Here is a 12,986-nt window from a genome sequence, read left to right on the forward strand (position 1 = left end):
GTATAAGCATAAAAAGGTGGGTCATATTCCATAATATGAGTTGTATATAGGGGTTTTCTCAAAATTTCCACTCGCAGGTGGCATCTCGTTTTGTATATAGAGTGAACCCCCCGGGTGGAGCTTGTGGGAGAACCCCCTTAAACCATTTAACCCCTTTTAGGAAATAAAGAACCAAACATATTCAAATAGAATGTTGCTTTGCCAAAAAAGGTCTGCTAAGTTTGATGCGTGATGAGGAAACACGGTCGATTCTTCAGAGGGTTGTGGGTTTGGTCTTGACTTGATGCACCTCACAGTTGATGACCTACCACAGGTGTCACTAATTTTGGGTGTGTAAGAACCTTTATCTATTGAAATTTTGCAAAGACAAAGTACTCTGAGAAATGGATGCTTTGGTTTCCTGTGACGGTTGCAAAATGCTGCAAAGCAAGGTTGCAGGATGTAGACTTTCGTAGAAGCTGCGGAGTGTGTTCTACTCTCCAACTTTGACACATGATCAGTTATATTGTGTGCAAGCTTGGGTGCCAATTTTTTTGCCACAATGCTCATGGATGATTGAGATGCTCCCAGATGTTTTCTTGGAAGAATAATGAGGGTTAGCACTATCCTATCTGGACGAGCCCAAGAAATTGCCACCAATTTCTTTGCTGATGCTAACGGCTTATGCAGCTTATCAAGTTGTCGCATGTTTCTGAGGCACCACTTGTGATCTCTCAATTAGAAGTTGTTGTCGAGCCTCGTTCCTTGTTGACCTTAATGCTTGCGATAATGGCCTTAAAGATATTAGACTAGCAGAGCTAGTAGATTGCACTTGATAGGGATGAAAACTGATATCTTAGATCAACTTTGCAATTGTGGGATGCCAAGGGTGTACTCTAGTGCCTTTGATCAAGCCAAGACTAACTGAAATGCAACACACACAAACTAATGAAATAGGGAGTTACTAAATGCTCAACTAACGAGCTTATTAGATGATATAAAATCCACTAGAATTAAGTGAGGGTAGTGGCACCGAGCATATCCCACAACTCAAGTAGTTGAACAATACTTAAGTGGTTATTAAAGTAACTAAAGAGACAATGCAAGAGATACTAACTCTAGGATCAAGGTGATCAATGATGATCTAGTAGATGAATTTATCAGCCTAGGTATGGAACCTTTGGCTTTGATACCACATGAAAGGAATGGAGTTTATGGCGGAAATGTTAATGAGCCATTCATTGTGTAAATAAAGTGTTAATTACAAGAGATATTAGAGAGACATTGAAACTAATACAAGTAGAAAATCATAAGCAAATTAAGATGCAAATGAATACAAAGTGATATCTAGTGCAAAGGGTGCAAAGTGGATACAAAGTGTGTAGCTTTGCACTTCTTCTATAGAGTTGGGAGAGGGCATCTAGTGACCTAATCGATGATGTCGAGTGTGTAGGCTTCCAAAGTAGAGGTTGTTCTCACTTGCGGTGGTGTGGATGTGTCACACACCCCAACATGGCACACCTTTTCACATCCAAATGCATGAAAGTCTTGCAAATTGAAGCAAAAAAAAAGAGCCATTTGCACTAAACAAGTAATTATCATTGGTAACAAATTATTTTGTACAAAGTTCTAGTTGTAGGCAACAATGGGTACAAATTGCTAACACATTGACAATAGTGTGGGGCCCTAAAGAGTAGGCATTAGCATTGTTAGACTTTAGAAATTTTTGGGTAGCTTTCACTTCTTGTCAAGCTTGGTAGTGGCCACTCTCAACTCCTAGAATTAGGCAATGTAAATTTTGAGACAATACCCCAATCCTTCATAAATCTTGGGGAAATATAGAAATAATATAAAAAAAAACCCCCTTCTTTGAAAGAGACCCATGATTTCTCCCTTTGTAGAACTCCTCCCCAATGGAGATATGTCAGACATCGAAAATGTTAATGACACACTTCAGTAGTTTTCATTCCTCTATGTTTGAGGGATACACGTCTGTAAGGAGCATAATAGCACACAACAAGCACAAAAAATATAACAATCATATGATCATGATAGAACAAACAAGCAAAATCGAAGTGTCAAGAACAATCAATAATCTAGTGTAAATGAACCACTTATAGTTTTCTTTATGTAGAGAAAGATTAGAGTTCTTGGGATAGAGATGAAGATGTTTATGTATATAAATATGCTACACTAAAATTTTCTTCATTGTCTTCTTAGATCTAGAAAGCTTGAAAGATTCACTCTTCCTTTCCAACATGACAAGGATTAATTTTTTGAGGAGGCTTTTTTCTCGGGCTCTACTGTATGAGCGGCTGACCTTACTTATGGATATTGGGATCCACCAGTTGTGTTTATCTATGTTCCATGGGTGGTGATGGCTTCAATGAATGTGCTATGGTATTTCAATTGGGTGGACTCAATTGCTCAAAGAAGATGACACACAAAAGATGAAGGTAAAGAGAGGGTTGCAGGAAGAGGAGAGAGAAGAAGGTGGTGAGACAAGGAGAGAGGTGGGAATATGAAGGAAAAGAAGGCCTTGGGATGATTCAAAAAATCCTTTTGGTAAGTGAAAGAGACCTTTTTGAGGTAAAAGAATAACGTAATAGAAAGTTACTTTAGATTGTCTCTCAAAGAAAATTCATTTTAAAAATTCAAAAGAAATTATTGAAATGAAGATTCCGTAATAAAAACCGTTCCCCATTGGTGTAGAGCACTCTCTCTCTCTCTCTCTCTCTAAATGTTTAAAGTCGAAAAAAATGATTTTAAACTTCCCTAATGTTAGGTACATAGAAGAAGTTGCTAGAGCGTTGATGAATGAGAAGAATGTTTCTCATTGTTATTGGGTTAAGGTTGTTGCTACATGTGTTTACATTATGAACAAGACCCCTATTGCTGCGGTACATGATATAACACCAGAAAGAAATTTTGTGGGACCTTACGTGAGCAGGTCTATAGAAATATTGAAGCATGTAGGCATGAATCATATGTGCCACAATCACACGAGTGTGTCCCTTTTTATCAAAAAAAAAAAAGACAACAAGGAGCTATCTGCTGGTGCAAGGGGCTAAAGACAGCTCATAGTTCCCATTTTGTTTCAACATTGCTATAGTGAGGAATACTATAGTGAAAAGTTGTAATTTGGATTGTTTTGAAGTGAAAGTATGATGCACACTCTTCTCACATGGGAAAGTAGACAATTAACGAGTTTAGTCTTGTTAAATTAGGGGTATCTAGAGCCTGATGTGTTGTAGCTACCTCTTCCATACGTTTGATTGACATGCTATGTCCTTGCTATGCCACATCTCATTCTATTTTGCTTCATTACCATAATAACTCCTCGCATAGTCATTGCCAGGAAGAGATTTTCTTTCGTCCAATATGTGGAGACTCTCAAGAATTTTCTATTATCTTTACATGATTCTTGATGCATGCTATTTGTAGAGACTGCATTGCTATAACGGTTGACTTTACAATGGGTGTGCACCATTTGGCTTGGATCCCCATTTATGGGCAAATGACTCAAGCATGCTTTGATGGAACTTTGCGCATTCATGGTGGTTGGACGATTTTATGGATTAGTAACGTGGCATAAATGATCATGTTCAAGATGTCATCCATCTTGTGTACTCAACCTTGGAAAATTTTTGCAGGCTCTCATTCACTTCAAGACATGGAATGAAATGTAAGTGAGCAAAACATTAAGAGCATACATAGCACAACATAGGTAGATGCCATTTAGATATTCGCTCGTTCGCTTGAGAAATCTCACTCGGGCTATGATAAGACTCCTTGATAGCTACAAAAGGGACATACCAAAATGACCCACAAGTGATAGACTCAATCCCCAAAATGAAAGTAGCAATCCTATTTATAGGTGCCCGCACAGAGTTTTGATTGACTCTGCATTGTTACAACTACTCTCATAATTACTTTTGGTGTTGGTAATCCGACGAAGTACTAGTGCGTCTATGGAGGTAGTGCCCTCTTATCTACAAATTTTTGTTTCAATTCAAAACAAAACTTAGTTTTATGATTCCTCTAGGTTTTCTATTGGGTAAATGTCACCAATATGTAAGAGGACTCAAAATGGATAGATCAGAGATCCCTGACGCCTTAAGGTTTTGGGGTCTAGATGTGGCTAGCCTAGTTTGGAAGATTTTTCAATTAAGAAGCTTGTGTGGTGCCACACCTCATGTAATCCCATGCTTAGACCCATTCATTCCAATTGAGATGAGTCCGAACACCATTCAAATGGGTGACCTCTCGAAAACTTCCAACATTGTTTTCTACATGGTATTAGAGCTAGGGGTTGTACCTTGCACTTTAAAGGCGAAGATCCCTTACGCCTTAAGGTTTTGGGGTCTAGATGTGGCTAGCCTAGTTTGGAAGATTTTTCAATTAAGAAGCTTGTGTGGTGCCACACCTCATGTAATCCCATGCTTAGAGCCATTCATTCCAATTGAGATGAGTCCGAACACCATTCAAATGGGTGACCTCTCGAAAACTTCCAACATTGTTTTCTACATGGTATTAGAGCTAGGGGTTGTGCCTTGCACTTTAAAGGCGAAGTGACTTGCATTTATGAGTCCTCAAACTTGGCGAGTAGGCCCAATCAATTTTGGTTTTGGGACTCATTAGAGGGTATCTCACTAGATACCCTATGTAAAAGGCAAAGGCTAACTGGAAGGAAAGCATAGAAGGTACTTGAGTTTAGGTTTCACATTTGGAGTTTATTGAAGGGAATCAAGGAGAGGTCCAGACAAGTGGCGGAGACAGAGTGGGACCTTGTTAGCAATCCTTTCTAATAATCCTAGACAAGTTGACACTAAGAGAAGATGTTGAATAAATATTGACAACATGTAAGAAGACTCAAATTGAAATTGAATGGATAGAAGGTCCCCATCACTTTACAATTTTGGAGCTTGGATGGCTAGCTCAATTTTAGTCAAGCGAATAGGCGGTCCCAATTTTGGAAGTTGGTTAGTTAGAAGGAATCTGGGGAGATCCTTTCCATAGATTTCAAGTGGAAAAGGAAGGAGCAGACACGTTGAGGGGAAGCGTGGAGAGAGAGAGAGAGAGAGAGAGAGAGAGAGAAATAGAGAGAAATAGAGACTTTTTTATATATCTCCAGCCTGTGTCAGCAAGACCTTTGTGTGAGGAATCCGTTTGGCGATTCGAGGGTTCGTCTACAAGCGAGGTCCCGAATGCAGGAGATGGTGGATAAGGGTGGAGGCACTGAGAGAGATGGAGGTTCTCTGTGTGTGTGTGTGTGTGTGTGTGTGTGTGTGTGTGTGTGTGTGTTGCAGGAAGGTCTCGAGTGAGGGCGAAGGGGGTGATAGAGAATACAAGCGAAGAGACAGACATGCAGTGAGTGGATGGGTTGCAGGGGGGTATGAGGCGTAGTAAGGAAGGGAGGTGAGGTCTGAGCAGGAGGAAGCAAGGACGAGGTTGGAGGTGTACCCTTTGGCATGGCGAATGCAGAGGCGGCCATGGCCCTGCAAAGGAAAGGAACAGATCGTGACTGTGTTGCCTTGTTTTTTTTTTGAAAGCAAAAGCCTACGTGGACGTAGCAGCATCTGTCTAGATTCGCCTTAACGGGGACTGTAGACCGAGAATGTGTAGTGTCCCACTAAATTTCTTGCATGGTTTTCTACACTCTCTAATCGAAACAGTGATGAAATTTCTTAACATATTTTTGGGCTTTTGTACTCTTTTGTTATGACACACACATGTTTTCTTTCCATTCCCATTGGGAACAAACAGCAAACAACAAACGACCCCTTCATAGCCCATCCAAACTAACTATTATTGACTTAATTAGCCACTACCCGAGCTCGCTGTTGCTGTTTCCCCATCGCTACGCCATCGCCCCCCCCCCGCTGCCCTGCTCGTCCGCGCGCTTCCCCCTCTGCTGTAGCAGTTCGTGCCACCGCCGCCCCCGTCCCCACCCGTGTTGCAGCCCCGCCCGCCACTACCGCCACTGTCGCCTGCTGTTGCCCCCCCTATTGCAGCCGCTCCCGCCACTGCCGCCCGTTGCCCCCCCCGCCTCGCCTGCTCTCTTTCCTCCTGATAGCCTCCTGCAAGTCGGCTCCTACAGCACTGAGTCTTTTTTGGAACAGTGCTCTGCGCGCCAAGTTGTAGAATCCTCCCGCCGCCCTCTTATTACGCCACAGTAGTAGACACAGATGGAGGCTCCAGCTTAGCCACAGAGGAACTCACCCGAAGCCCCCTCGCCTGACCCCGCTGAGCCCACCATTCGACTTGCTCTTTCGCCGACAGAGCAAGCGAGCCTTGCAGTAGATCTAGGTAGAGCGATTGCAGGCGACTTCGGTCATCTGCAAGATTCTCAGCACCCGACCTAGCAGAGGAGAGCTGTGTGACCTTCTCCAGGACCGCCTTTTTGCAGAGGTGGGCAAGATCTTGGATGTACAGATTCTCGGACGGGGTTACTATCAGATCGAGTTTGAGACCTCCGAGATGGCGTCCAAGGTCATCGCCATGAGTCCACTGACCATCCGAGCAGCATGTGCCCACTTTCAACAGTGGAGACATGGTTTTGACCCAGCTTCGGATGTTCTAGTAGAGGAGGCAGACATCCCCATCTCGGTCTTCTTTTCGGGTTTACAGAGGGAGTACTTACCACTTCTATCCAGGATCAGTTCAGCCATTGGGACTGTCCTGGAGACACCTCGTACGGCAGCATCAGTAGCTGCCAAGGCGGCTGGCATTCCCTCAGTTCGAGTTTTGGTCAAAGACACCCACATGCTCTCGAAGATTATTCTTTTGCCTCGGGTGAGTGGGGGTTGGTTTAAACAGAGTGTGGAGTATTCAGGCCTCCCGAATTAGTGCTTCATTTGTCGACAGATGGGCCATCTAGCGAAGGCCTGTCCACGAAGGAGGCCTCGACCTGCACCACAGCCTCAGCCCCAGCTGGCCCGCAGCCACAGACAAAGACACAACGTACACTTGCTGAGCCACCCTCCGAGCCTCGGGCTCCAACGGAGGAGGGATGGCAGCAGGCCCGTGGTAGACGATGACAGGGGCCACAGCGTCAGCCTAGCACTCAGAGTGGCCCTCAGGCGCCTACTCAGCAGCAGTGGGTTCCCACGGGGAACTGCTTTGGTCCTCTAGAGCAGGAGGAGGTCCCTGCTCTAGCCCCCACCCCAGCTTCACCCTCGACAGCCTCTCCCCCCCCAGAGTGCCCCCCCTCTTCCTCATCTTCCCCCCCCGCCTTCTGCTCCCGTCGCCTCTTCACCTCGCCCCTTTACCTCTGTCGCCCCCTACCGCCCCTCTTCTCCACCGCTTCCCCTAGCTCCTTCTCCCCCCCCTCCTACTCCAGTTCCACAGTTGACCCAGGGGGCAGGGCCTTCTCCAACGGCTAGGAGATCTCTTGACATCACCTTTGCCGCGAGTCACCTAGCGAGAGAGGGTCACCCTTTCTTACGGCCCCCTTTGCAGGTACATACATCTTCCCTTGTAGCTATCCCTCGTGGTCTGACGAGAATTGACATCCGGCGCCGCTGGGACTTCTTCGACTACGGCTTCACTCGTTTTCTCGGTGATCCCTCATCAGACCATTAGGCAGCCTGCTTCAGGGTCCATGCTCTGTTCCTTGCCACTCGGGGGACAGAGGCCTTGGACTCAGCAGTTGGTTTCACCTTCCCCCTTTGCGGCAGGGCCAAGACAGAGTGGACTCTCGACTCGGTGTTGGGATGGTTGCATACACAAGTCCTAGAGTTCTCTCACCACATGGGAGAACTAGGAGTTACAGACATGCTGCAGACTTTGTGGCCATTGGCCAAGTCTGCGGTGACACCCCCAAACTCAGCAGGATGTAGGCACATTGTGGTTTACTTCTTTGCTGATACGCAGTGTTTGCCATGCTATGTATACATTCATGAGGACTCCTGGACAGAGGAGGTTACTTTACGCACGGCTCTCTCTGCTTGGGCTTGGGCTAGGCACTCACTGCAGTCACGCCTATCTAGAGGATGCTCCGATGCGGATTACTCCCCATCCAAGCCAGCCTCGAAGATAGCCCGTCTAGCTGCTGTGGCAGCATCTATTCTCTCTCGCTCCCCAGGAGGATCGTCTCATGGAATGTGCAGGGACTAAGTGGGCCCCAATTTCAGCGTCATCGGGGCCGATTGCGTCAGGAGCTTCAGTGTTGCCTTGTGGGAGGAGAGATTGATCTCCTTATGCTTCAGGAGCACCATTTGTGTGAGAGTCGCATTCGGCGATGTGGTCAGCTTTTGCGTGGACGATATGATACTTTTTGGTCAGCTGCTTTTGGACCTAGAGGCATCCAGGGTGGGGTATGTATGACTATTGCGAACTCATTGCAGCAGGCCGTTGTGGGCAGAGGGATTATTGTGCCAGGCAGGGCTCAGTGGATTACTATGCAGGTTCAGGGTGGCCTTGTGGGTTTCCTGAACATCTATGTGCCCAATGTGGCGAGTGCTTGTGCAGAGTTTTGGTCACAGATTGTTGAGTCTCTGCCATAGGCAGATCATTGGTGCATAGGAGGGGACTTCAACATGTTGGAGGACCCTTCTGACAGGATTGGTAGCAGCCATGCTACTGTGCATGGAGTCGAGTTGGCAGCTTGGGAGAGGTTTTGTATGACTCTGAGGGTCTCGGATACATGGCAGCACTCAGGTTTTGTGAGGCCCCCAGATAGTCTTGCTTTCTCTGGATCGGACCGCAGAGTGGGAGGAGTGAATCTATCGCGGATAGATCGCTTCTACACTAGTGACCACTTCAGTGACTTGGGAGGATCAGTGGGCATCCTGGCAGGGACCTCCTTCTCGGACCATGCATTAGTGCTCCTCACAGTGGCAGACAAGCAGAGGAGTGGGAGCAAGATGCTCCGCATCCGAGAGAGGGTCTTGTTGGACTCAGCACTCAGACAGAGGTAGAGGCTCTCTCGACAGAGGGCATGGACATACAGGATTCTCCTGCTGACAGAGTGGCCTCATGCCTAGCTGAGATAAGCCATTTTTTTCTTGAGGAGTCTCTGGCTCGCCGGGCTGCAGTGAGAGAGGCGGAGAAGCGTCTCAGACGGGGCATTGCTTCATTACAGAGGATGCAGGAGTAGCATTCAGACAGTCCTTGGTTGGAGGAGCAGTTACAGCAGGCTCGAGAGGAGCTTGCTAGCACAGAGGAGAGGCGACATGAGTTTGCTTTCCACCGACAGGTATCTCAGTGGACTCAGGTGGGTGACAGAGTGACTGGTGCTTTCTTTGAGACAGTGGGACCTCGGCACTTGCATGCCAAGGTCAGTCAGTTGAGGAGGCTCGATGGGTCAGTTGCTTGTGAGCCCAAGGATATGCGTGTAGTTGCTACTGACTTCTACCGTGAGTTACTGTCTGCAGAGCCCCAGTCAGAGCGGCAGGATGCATGCAGGGAGCAGGTTTGGGCACATATTTCTTGTATTGTGATTGAGGAGATGCGTTAGAGGCTAGAGATGCCACTTCACCTTGAGGAGCTGCACACGGCTCTTAGGGACCTCCCCCGTGGTAGCTGTCCAGGTGAGGATGGGTTGACTCCCAGCTTTTTCTTGGAGTACTGGGACCTGCTTGGCCCAGATATCTGTATTGCTTTTTAGTACATTTTGCACACAGGAGTGTTGCCTGACAGCATGAGTGAGGGCCTGATTTACCTCATTCCCAAGGAGGGTGGCTCCTTGGATGAGATTCGACAGTGGCGCCCTATCACCATCCTCAACTCAGCCTACAAAATTCTTGCCAAGGCTCTGAGTTTGAGGATTCAGCCACTTTTAGAGAGCCTTATACATGGGACTCAGACAGGTTTTGTCAAGGAACGCAGTATCCTTGACGACATCTTTACTTTTTGGGAGGCTTCTGTCCTGGCACGGCTCCGTGGTGAGGACCTCGTGATTCTTCTTCTCGATTTTGAGAAGGCATACGACAGAGTTGACTGGGACATTCTAGAGGGCACTCTACGCCATAGTTACACGGAACGGGAACGGGGGGCTCCGGGACGTTTCCAGAACGGGGGGCCCTCAGGGTGGCAGAACGGGAACGGAGGCCGGAACGGTATCCTTGAGGGAAAGGGAGAGGGAGAGGGAGAGAGAGCCTTGAGAAAGAGAGTGAGGTAGAGATCTTGAGAGAGAGAGGGTTTAAATCCCTTCTTTACATAGGAGAGGATGGAAATAACACCCCCCCAAAAGTTCAAAAAAACTGCCCCAAACTGTCATTTTTTAAAACCTTGGTGTTTTGGATTTGCCGTTCCGTGTTCCGGTTATGCCTGGGAAGGGAACGTCGTTCCGGTCTTGTTCCAGTTTCGAGGAGGCGCCGGGCTTGGGAATGCGTTCCGAGAACGGGAGGGCTCCGTTCCACCCGTTCCCTGCTACTATGCTCTACGTAGGATGGGCTTCTCAGATGCTTGGATCAGAGAGGTGTCAGCCTTGTACAAACAGGCTCACAGTCAGGTACTTTTGGCAGGAGGTAGAGGTGATCGCTTCATGCTTACACGCTCGGTCAGACAGGGCTGTCCTCTTGCCCCCTTTCTCTTTCATTTCTATGCGGAGGCGATGAGCAGATTTTTGGTGTCACAGCAGGTTGGTCTATGGAGCTTAGCACTCCCTATTTGGGGAGATGAGCTACTGGACGCTGAGTTTGCCGATGACTCAGCCTTGTACTTAGATGGCCAGGAGGCCAATCTTCACAGATGTGAGCAGGCTTTGGAGACCTTCTGCTGTGCATCGGGCGCACTGATCAACTGGAGAAAGACTGTGGCTTTCTCGGTTGGTAGTGCTCCTGTGCCAGATTGGATGCCAGGAGAGGGTTTCAGGTGGATTCCCCCAGGGACTGCAGTTCGGTACTTGGATTGTCAGGTTGGTTTGGACTTGTCTCCCGAGCAGCAGATTGCTCCCCTTCTCCTATCTATCAGGAGAAAGTTGTTACATTGGAGCTCAACACGACTTTCTCTGGCTGGCAGAGTAGTAGTTGGCAACCAGGTGTTGTTGGCGACTATGTGGTACATCACTTCCTGCTGGATCTTCTCGAGTTCTTGTATCAACCAGGTAGAGAGGCTGATCAGGAACTTCCTTTGGTCAGGACGTGACACTCAGATAGCCCGAGCCAAGGTGGCTTGGCAGGTCATCACACTTCCTTGTTCTCAGGGAGGGCTTGGGATCATTGATCCAGCACAACACAGCAGAGCCCTTCTTGGGAAGTTCATTGTCAGAGGACTTCTTCCGGGTGAGGAGCCCCGGAAGGAGCTCTTGCTACAACGGCTTCGTGCCAGGGTGCCTCAATCAGGAGGCCCTTGGCAACCTTCGACCAGATGGATCTTTACAGAGATGCGTAGAGTTGGTTTGAGCAGGAGACTGGAGGATCGCTTCGCCGTGAGCGTACTTTGATCTTGGGAGCTCTTGCGGCGAGGACTGGAGCAGAGACAGCCTACTTGCACAGAGGAGCACCTACGATAGCCCCTTGTCTGGAACCCCATGGTTAGCACTCAGAAAGGCCACTTGGTTGGTAGTCGGACTCATGTTTCATGGGGTCCCATGGCAGCAGGTCCAGCGTGCTCTCTAGGTAACTAGCTAGAGTTCACAGGTTTGTCAGAGGAGGTACAGGGGTTCCAGTACAGGGCATGAGAGGGGTGCAGAGCATGTGTCAGGACATCTCAGAGTCAGTTCAAGCTGAGTGGCTTATGCCTCTCGAGGCAGTAGCACCCCGGGGGATGGGAGCCTTCACACGACTGGAGGTTCTCATCTCAGTCAGGGCTTGCTCAGAGACTATCCCAGCCCTATTCTTCGAGCTACAGGGTGGGGAACGACTACAACGAATTTCAGTAGAGGAGTAGCATAGTGTTGTTTTCAGAGGATCTGAATAGTGGACATCTGTGGGAGGACTTGCGTCGTAGACCCTGACCCAGCAGCCCTTGAGGCTGGACACTGGAGGTTATGGGCTTGGGAGTGTTGTCCACTGGCACGAGTACAGTGGGATCCTAGTGAGTGGCTATGGAGGGACCCTTCTCTTGTGTAGACCACCCAAGAGTCCCGTTCTTTCAGTACACTGTTCGACTGGGACGTCATATACTAGCAGCACAAAGAGAGGCCCACCCCGCTGCAACATGTCATTGGCAGAAGGAGGGTCTCACAGGCGAGTTCTTGGCAGCCTTTTGGGAGAGGTTGTGGGACTCTAGACAGCCGAGGCGAGTCACTCTGTTTCAGTGACTGGTCACATACATAGCTACAACAGTAGGGAGCTGGCTAGTGCATAGTGGTCTCTTGGCCGCATGTGCAGCTTGTGACCATTTGGTGGAGAGTCAACATCACTGTCTTTGGGACTATCCCTCGGCCCAGCAAGTGTGGCTACGAGTTCTTCGGCTGATGCCTGCTCTCTCCACGGCTCGACAGTACACTTGGGGGGCAACGGCTTGGTCCACCCTCACGGGCCCGGCACTTCAGTTTGAACTATCTTCCACCAGCAGGATGATAGTGATGCAAGGGGGGCGACCTACGCTCCAGCCTGCTACAGAGCTTACTCCACAAGAGTGGTGCAGTGAGAGAGAGGAGTGTTGGGAGCTCATCAGTGGCCTGACACTTTGGTTCATCTGGCGGGCCCACTGTTTCCGCATCTTTGAGGCTCGCCCTGTGCCATCAGCAGAGACTGTCGTGACTTTTGGCTAGAGCTGATCCATACTCTCAGAGGACAGCTTGAGGGACTACAGGGCAGCTCCGACCGCATGCGGGAGCGCCGCGAGGCTTTCCTTCGACTTTGGCGCCCTGGGCCTTTCTACACCATAGTCCAAGGTGTGCTCAGATGGCACTACTGTCCACCTGTGTGGCTCTTCCCTCCTCCCATCTCTTGATTTAGCCTCATTGTATATATGTTGTTTTTTCATTGGGAGAGTCTCCCCATCATGTTTGTTGTAGCCCTCTCTTGCAGAGGTGGTTGTAGCCCTATGGGCAGTTTTCATTAACTAATAGAAGGATCTTTTTCTCGGGAATTTTTTTTTTTATTGACTTAAAA

This window comes from Adiantum capillus-veneris, chromosome 8 (genome assembly GCF_014529385.1).
Source record: "Adiantum capillus-veneris isolate H3 chromosome 8, ASM1452938v2, whole genome shotgun sequence".
NCBI lineage: Eukaryota > Viridiplantae > Streptophyta > Polypodiopsida > Polypodiales > Pteridaceae > Adiantum > Adiantum capillus-veneris.